Below are 8,782 nucleotides of genomic sequence, written 5' to 3'. Positions count from 1 at the left end.
TTTGTTTGGGTTTTGTCCCGGGTTAAGGTTTTGTACGTTAATTGGTAAATGGTGGGGCCAGCGTCGCGTGGGGCCAAGCGACATGACCTTTGATCTGATCTCGCGTCCACAAGCGTGCCTCTTTTCCTTTCCCATTGGAAGTAATATTTTCAATTCATTTATTTATTCTTGTCCTTTTATATGGTGTATCTCGATAAATTGATTTTAAAAAAGAAAAAAAAATAAGCGAGCAATTTTTTTTTTAATTGACATGAAAAATCCAAGTTTGTGTTAGATTTTCACATAATATAAAAAAAATAGTATATTTCACCCTCATTTATTTTTCTTGGTCTTGAATTTATTATTATTTCGGGGGGGGGGGGGCTACTCTGTACGTCAGTTCTTCAAACATCTCTAAAAGGAGCTGAGATACTCATTGGTAGCTCCTCCACACTAACTGGTCACTCTTGCAATCGCATTATTCCCAACCTTAACCTATACTCCAGTTTGCTTTGGAGGGGGGGGGGGGGGGTCAAGCTATTCACCATGCTTGCAGTATTTTTTTCTTTAAAGGAAGCACAATTTCCTTATCAGAAAAAATGAAGACTTATCAACCCTGGATAAGTGTAAAGGGTATTCCACCCAATCATAATAATATATTTGAAATTGGGGAAATATCAGTGGCGTACGTATTAAGCCCAAAATTTTGAGGGGGCTAAATATATGGCGTATCGGGTAAAATAAAAAATTGCGAGCAAGGAAAAATATCAAAAATTTTAGTATCAAATATCAAATTTTGTGATAGATTTGACATAATATTAAAAAAAAATGTGTTCACCTTTCTTTTTTTTCCTTGGTTATAATTTTTTTTTTTTTTTTTTTTTGGGGGGGGACTTTTTTCCATGGTCAGTGGTCCATGGTCCCCCCTCTATACTTTCAAACTGAACGGACTAAATTTCCTAAAATAAAATAACTTTTAAACAAAGATTTATAATAATAATAATAATCCGGTTTTTTATATAGCGCTTTATACATCGGAACGACGTGTCTAAGTGCTTTACAGATATATTATTACCCCGGTCATCGGATTCAATCAGTCATTCCCGCACACAATGTGTGCTATAATGTGTGCTATTTATGCTATAACACCACTGGCCATTCTCTCATTGACACATGTAGCTACCTTTACTCCTTTCATTTCTCATTTGCTTCCATCACATGTACATTATTGTGCATCTTAACGTGCCAAATACTTTTCTCTCAATTAAATTCTATCATAATAATTTTGCATTATACCCTACAACAAGTTTCTTGAAGTATATCCTCCTGCACAAGCAAGCAATCACTTGACTTTATTCATAAACAACCTTAACCAACATACCATTACCACCACCCCTGCCTTACACATAACCTTCATCTCTCCTTAGCACAATTTTTATCTGAAAGTAAATAAAATAAGTCTTTCTTATATAAATTTATTTTTTGCCTCCTGCAAGAACGATGAACCATGCAGCATATGGACAGAATTGATAAAAGAATTTCATTTTTGTTTTCTCCTGACACAATTACTTGAAAACGATATAAAAGGACAAGTCCACCCCCACAAAGTTGATTTGAATAAAAAGAGAAAAACCCAACAAGCGTAACACTGAAAATTTCATCAAAATCTGATGTAAAGATATTAAATTATGACATTTTTAAAGTTTTGCTTGACCACACACTTATATGTACATCCCAGTCGGCATGCAAACTATTTCTTTTTAATCTACTAGATGAAATATTCAAATTTTCTCTTCATTGTCAAGTGAAACCAAGATTAGTCCCCCCCCCCCCCCCCCCCGAACATGTGGGATTTGCATTATTTTAATACTATAATTTTGGTTTAATCAAGTTGGCCCTCAATGTCAAATTTGTAAAAAATGAAATGTTGTACAATTCAAGCAACAAAAACAAAAGAAATAGTGAAGGACGTCATTGACTGTCTCATTTGCATGTCACTGATCTGTGCATATAACTGTGTTGTGAAAAATAAGCCAAATCTAAAAATGTCATAACGTTCCTATTTTACAACCGATTTGGATGAAATTTTCAGCATTATGCTCGGTTGATTTTCTTCTATTAATTCAAATCGATTTTTTTCTGGGGAGGACTTGACCTTTAAAATCAAAACTTATATGTACATGTGTAGTAGACAGAGCAGTTTATTTAGTGCATTACTTTTTAAGGTAGATTGATATTCTTTACATAATGATACGAAGATTGAATAGGCTGTTTACGTTTTCTTAACAATGCATCAGAAACTCTGAATAAAAATAGATAAACAATGGATTAAAAAAAGTTTAATGAATATTTTAAACTCAACAGCTAAAGCATGAATATCACAAGTAATTTGTCAAATATATTTCTTAAAGAAATTAAAGGATGATTCTATAAAATAGTAATATCAAACAAATGATAATAGCTTGCAATGTATTTATAGTGCTTACTACAGAAATGTATCTTAGGGCCTATGAAAATAGGTGGAAAAAGGATATTCAGCAAAAATTACATTTTATAATTTAAATTTGATAAATTAAGAAGCTGCATATGCTAAGAAAAATGACTGTTTAATTAACAAAGAGGTTTTAAAATTGAAATCATGAGGCTTCAAACATTGATTGTTGATTAAAACAAACTTGGTATAAAATCGACTTGAATCATAAGAAAGACCAAGTCCATCTCATGCCAAACTTAATTAAGCAAAAAAATGTTGCTTATACCTCTCGTGTCCCTGCTTATACATGTACATTAGCCCATCATGTGTGTCATTTATATCCTGGAATTCACGTCCCAAACCTTTTGTCAAACAAGAAAAATGTTGTGACTTTGGGTTTTAAAAAGCAAGATGGTCATTTGATCAATAATGATAAATCGGAATGCATGAATACATCCTATCAACCAAGCTACCATATTTTTATCACAATTCACTTTCATGCACAGATAATCCAATGGAATGCTTAATACCCGTAGCACACCGTCCTTTTCTATTGACAACAGAATGCAGGCAGGAATTCATCAAAGAGGGGAGCAACGAATACCTGCAATAAGGATCAAAACAAAATGAATATTAGAAAATGTTATCTTCGGTATTCTTTCTGGAAATATATCTTCATTGATCAAGCAATTAATACCTCCTTTACCTGAATAAGCAAAATGCATTTTTTCTCTTTTTAATTTCTCCTGCAATAGGAAAGTTAGCAGATTATCTATATTTTTGTTCTTCAGTGAAATCTTTAAAATTGTCTTATTTCACATATTAAGAGTTTAAAATTACAAAAAAATTTGACCAACAACAAGATTGAAACTTGATAAAAGACAGTAAAATACATGTAGTAGGGGCCAATATATTTTGTCTTCATTATCACATACCTCTAGTAGGTGTTGAATACAGAGAATATCACATTGAAAACTGATTGAGTATACCAACCTATACATTTACAGAAGACCTGTTCTTCCTGCTAAGTACAGGGCTTGTTCCCCATCAGGACTCCTGATGTAGACATGGCCCGGATTGGCCCCAATCGATAGCACCTATGCCTCTTGGAAACCTGTAGCAATCATCAAATTGTCGATGGGTGGTTTGAATTTCTTGTCATTGGAAACTTCATTAACTATTACTCCTTGCTATTGCCTCAGAAAAATCTTTGATGATTCTGCACACGGATGACTGATATAGTTGCTTCGTCTGCTTGCATCTTCTAAAAGGTACCTTTAGTTATCGAATGATAAGTGATGTTATGTAATTGGTTTATTGATATGAAAGCCAATTGATACTTTACCATTTACGTTTGCAAACATTATGCTTCTGTTATGACCTGATGTTTATGATGCACTGGAACTGCTTAAAGAGATTTTTCTTAGATTCATTAAAAAAAACTCTACTGCAATAACTATCCATGCAAAATGGAGAATATCTCTGTAGCTGAAATGACATACCAATATTTCTTTTTGGGTGGTTATAAATCATCCTTCATGATAATTTCCCACTTGAATATGACATATTTGTATTAAAAAATGTTGCTACATTGTAAAAAATGAGAGAAAAATAAAATCCCCACCTATTTCCAACCCAAAGGGTTACATGTTTCATTCCGAAAAAAAACCTTTCTGTGAAATACCCCCAACACTCCCCCTCCCATGTAAGGGGTTACTAGTTCTCCTGGCTGAAAGCAGAAACAAAAATCATACAATTTGGATGATTAATAATGAATATTAGGTTTTGCATTAATTATTTCTGTAAAACATGTACATGTTATCATGAATATGGAAGAAGTAGCCTGATGATGTCACATCCACACATTTTCCACACATGAATGTATAAGGGTTCCATGATATTTGCTCTGGCGACAATTAAAATGGAAAATCTGCATGCTAAGCAAAACATAAAACTTAATTTTCATGACTAGATACTTCCAATCCTTGATCCTTACATTATTCTGAACTCGCAATAACTATCTTAAATATATAATCAGCAGTCAACCCAATTTTTACATTCCTGGAGGAAAAAAATTAATGATTATAATTTCAGATCACTAGAGAACGAGTGGGGATATGAATATTGCATATGAGATACACAGAACTGTTTCCCCCAAGTAATGTAAAACTTTAAAACTGAATCAATTCATAATTCTCCATCCAATATTGATGGTTTTTGCTAGTCGAATTGTTCTTTATCAAAATCTCATTATTTTTGGCCTGGAGAATCACTTTCATAGAACATAATTTGACCCCCCCCCCCAATTACCTTCTGCTTTATAGTTCGCACATGAAAACTCACCAATGGCATAAAAACAAAGTCCTGTCAAAACCTGTAACATGACAGGCAATGTGTGGTCCTCTCTGTTGGTACCCCACTCTGAGAGGTTCATCCTCGTAGTATTCAAATGGATTCTTCCTGTCTCTTAATCCATGCTGTGGTCTTTCTATGTGTTGCTGAATCTGCATGGAAGTTGAAAGATTGTGTTGAAGAGTCACCATGAACAGGCAATTTACTCTTTGAATTTCATTTAATTCAAAAGTGTTTAAAATGAGAAACAGAATGTGAAAGATTATACAGAAATCCTTAAAAAAACATCGGATGAAAATTATAATTGACATTAGTAGCTTTTTTATTTACCTACTTGTAAAAGTGAAGAAAAAAACCCTGCCAATTGTTGCTGATCATCATCATTGATAAAACCATGCACGTCTTAGAGATGCTTCTATGAAAACTGATTAAGTGAATCACTTTCAATTGGCTTTAATAATGAAGGCAAGGCACTAATTGTATTGAACTTTGTTTACACAAATAGAGGTTATTGCTTGCGAGTGACTTTCGAATAACATATTTTCATGAATCTTCATCAAAGTCTCATTAAACCTTTTTTTTTACTCCCCCCCCCCCCCGGCATTCATCAGACTGACAATGTTTTCTTTTTCTCTTTTAAATAAATATTCAACAAAATGTCAGGATTAATTGGAGATCAACAAGCCTTAAAAAAAAAGCTAGTGACCAGTAGACAAATCTATAACACACAAGCAAGGTCCCCCCTCTTCTTTTTTGTCAATTACTATGACAAGAATGAAAAAGTAACATACATGTCACATGATACATTTACAATTACATGATGAATTCAAATCCCGGAAATAATATTTTATTCAAAGAGGCCATTTTAATGACATTTAATTTTTTTTTTAAATATGAATTGATAAGGCATACCTTGGTATAAAATCGACTTGAATCATAAGAAAGACCAAGTCCATCTCATGCCAAACTTAATTAAGCAAAAAAATGTTGCTTATACCTCTCGTGTCCCTGCTTATACATTAGCCCATCATGTGTGTCATTTATATCCTGGAATTCACGTCCCAAACCTTTTGTCAAACAAGAAAAATGTTGTGACTTTGGGTTTTAAAAAGCAAGATGGTCATTTGATCAATAATGATAAATCGGAATGCATGAATACATCCTATCAACCAAGCTACCATATTTTTATCACAAGTGTCCACTTTCATGCACAGATAATCCAATGGAATGCTTAATACCCGTAGCACACCGTCCTTTTCTATTGACAACAGAATGCATGCAGGCAGATGTCTTAGAGATGCTTCTATGAAAACTGATTAAGTGAATCACTTTCAATTGGCTTTAATAATGAAGGCAAGGCACTAATTTTATTGAACTTTGTTTACACAAATAGAGGTTATTGCTTGCGAGTGACTTTCGAATAACATATTTTCATGAATATTCATCAAAGTCTCATTAAACCTTTTTTTTTACTCCCCCCCCCCCCCGGCATTCATCAGACTGACAATGTTTTCTTTCTCTCTTTTAAATAAATATTCAACAAAATGTCAGGATTAATTGGAGATCAACAAGCCTTTAAAAAAAAGCTAGTGACCAGTAGACAAATATATATGTTAATAACACACAAGCAAGGTCCCCCCTCTTCTTTTTTGTCAATTACTATGACAAGAATGAAAAAGTAACATACATGTCACATGGTACATTTACAATTACATGATGAATTGAAATCCCGGAAATAATATTTTATTCAAAGAGGCCATTTTAATTACATTTAATTTTTTTTTTTAATATGAATTGATAAGGCATACCTCACTCTCTTGCAAGACGGCACAGCAGTTCAAAATTGTGAGCCATGTTTGCCTTGTCTTGATTGATCACAATCTGCCGAGTATGTATGGTCTGTTGCTGATATGGAAGAAAAAAAAATTATGAAAAAAATATTTATTCATCAATCATACTGCAATGTCAAAGTATATTAAAAAAATAATAAAGCAGCTACAAATGTAGATTGATAAAATCCGCTGTTTCAGATGAGTCTTGTAACATTTTCTGATTTTTTTTGTGGGAGGGGATGCTGCGGAGCCACATGAAGTCTCAGGGGAGCATATCCCTGACAGAAATAAACCTATTTATCGGTCTACTACAAATGTAGAGGACTAAAGATCAATGCACTTGTCTGTGGTCTCATGTGAATTTAACATTGGAAGGACACCTTGTGAAAAAAAAAATACTTGAAACAAAGAGGGTGGGGTAGAGAAAATAACCCCCAAAAGAGAGAATTTGCAAAGTTAGACCTCAGTTAGATTTACTCAAATTATTAATTAGGCCTAAGATTTCCATTATTTTTTAATGTTTTGACGACACCGTAAATCTATAAGTGATCGCAAATGCGATGCCGAAGGTCAGTAAAACTTAGTTTTAGTAAAAGTAAAATCAGCTCATTTATAGCTGTTGGAGTAAACAGCGGTGAGTGGAACCCAATCTTTTTTTTTTTTTTTTTTTCCAAAAATAATTTAATCAGGGCTTAGCCTTAGTCTTAGAGGTGACCCTTATTTTATTATAATATTTTTTTTTTACTCCAACGATGTTGTAGGACTAACTCTAACATGGCTACCAGGTAAGCTTCATAGCTTGACCATCTATCCAAGCCAAGGCAAAGCCAGCCCAGAGTAAAATGTCTATAGTATACCGGCTCTGTATTTGTAACGTTAGTGTTTAAAAAAAAATTATTTGTAAATAAAATTGTATTGCTGCTATCCTGCCAGGAGTCCTGGCCTTGCCTTGGCCTTGCTTTAGACAAAATTAGATGCACAGTAGATTGTGTTGGCAGAGCCAGGAGGAGTGGCAGGGGTATCGTAGACAACAAAAATTTCATGAAAATCACACGAAATCGAGAATCACTCAAAATCACTGCCTGGCATAACTAGTATCGGTCTTTCAATCACGCCTACCTTGCCTGTGTAGTGTACGCTAATTGCGTCTCGCACTGCACTGCACTGCTCATAGATATGAACGCACACAAAAGTACATGGCTGGGACTGAGCACCTTAGAGACGCGACGATAACAATGATTCAGATACCATTTCAAGTTTTCGAGTATACTTTTTGGAAAGTTAAAGCTATCAATAATATTTACTGATGGAACTGAAGGCTCCGTCATGATTTAAGCTCCAAAAAATTATGTGATTTACTTACAATCTCGGTTGAAGTCGTGAAATTTTAAGCTTTACTTTAGATAAGCCGATCACACCAAATCTCGTCTCCGTCCAAAAAACTTTTTTCTTACGGCAAACTTTTCCGCAATCGCAACGCTGCTCTCTGATTGGTTAAAACGGTGGACTAACTTTAATCCACCGATTTAGTCCACCCCAAAAAGCTGACTAAATCGTGACGTCAAATGACGCGTTTTATACCCCGGTATAACTTTAGTCCACCTTTGTGAATCGCAAAAGTTAGCCCCTAGGTGCTAACTTTAGTCCATGGATTAAAATGACGTCAAATTACGCGTTTTATACCCCGGGTATAACTTTAGTCGACCTTTGTGAATTCGGGCCATTAATACCGTGTTTACACTTAATCGGCATTTGAATCGGCTCGCGGTTCTGAACCGCGAGCCGATTCAGCATCGGCTTTTTCATAGCGTGTAAACGCGAGCAACTTGAATCGGCTCGCGGTTCAGAACCGGCAATTTGCACCAGTAAAGTAGTAGGTTCTGAACCGCGAGCCGATGCAGAATCGGCTTTTTTACTACGTGTAAACTGAAAGCCGATTCTGCACCGGCAATTTGTGCGCATTTCAATTACTTTACCATTGTGACGTAATTGCAAGCGCACTGATCCAGCGTTGTCTTTATTATGACGTATATTGTTGGTATGCGTATCATATCAGGTTTTTGCATCGGCTCGCGGTTCTGAACCGCGAGCTGTAACAACGTGTAAACGCAATCCAAATGCCGATTCTGCATCGGCATTTTGTTCA

This window comes from Lytechinus pictus, chromosome 6 (genome assembly GCF_037042905.1).
Source record: "Lytechinus pictus isolate F3 Inbred chromosome 6, Lp3.0, whole genome shotgun sequence".
Taxonomy (NCBI): domain Eukaryota; kingdom Metazoa; phylum Echinodermata; class Echinoidea; order Temnopleuroida; family Toxopneustidae; genus Lytechinus; species Lytechinus pictus.
This window is presented reverse-complemented; position numbering follows the sequence as displayed.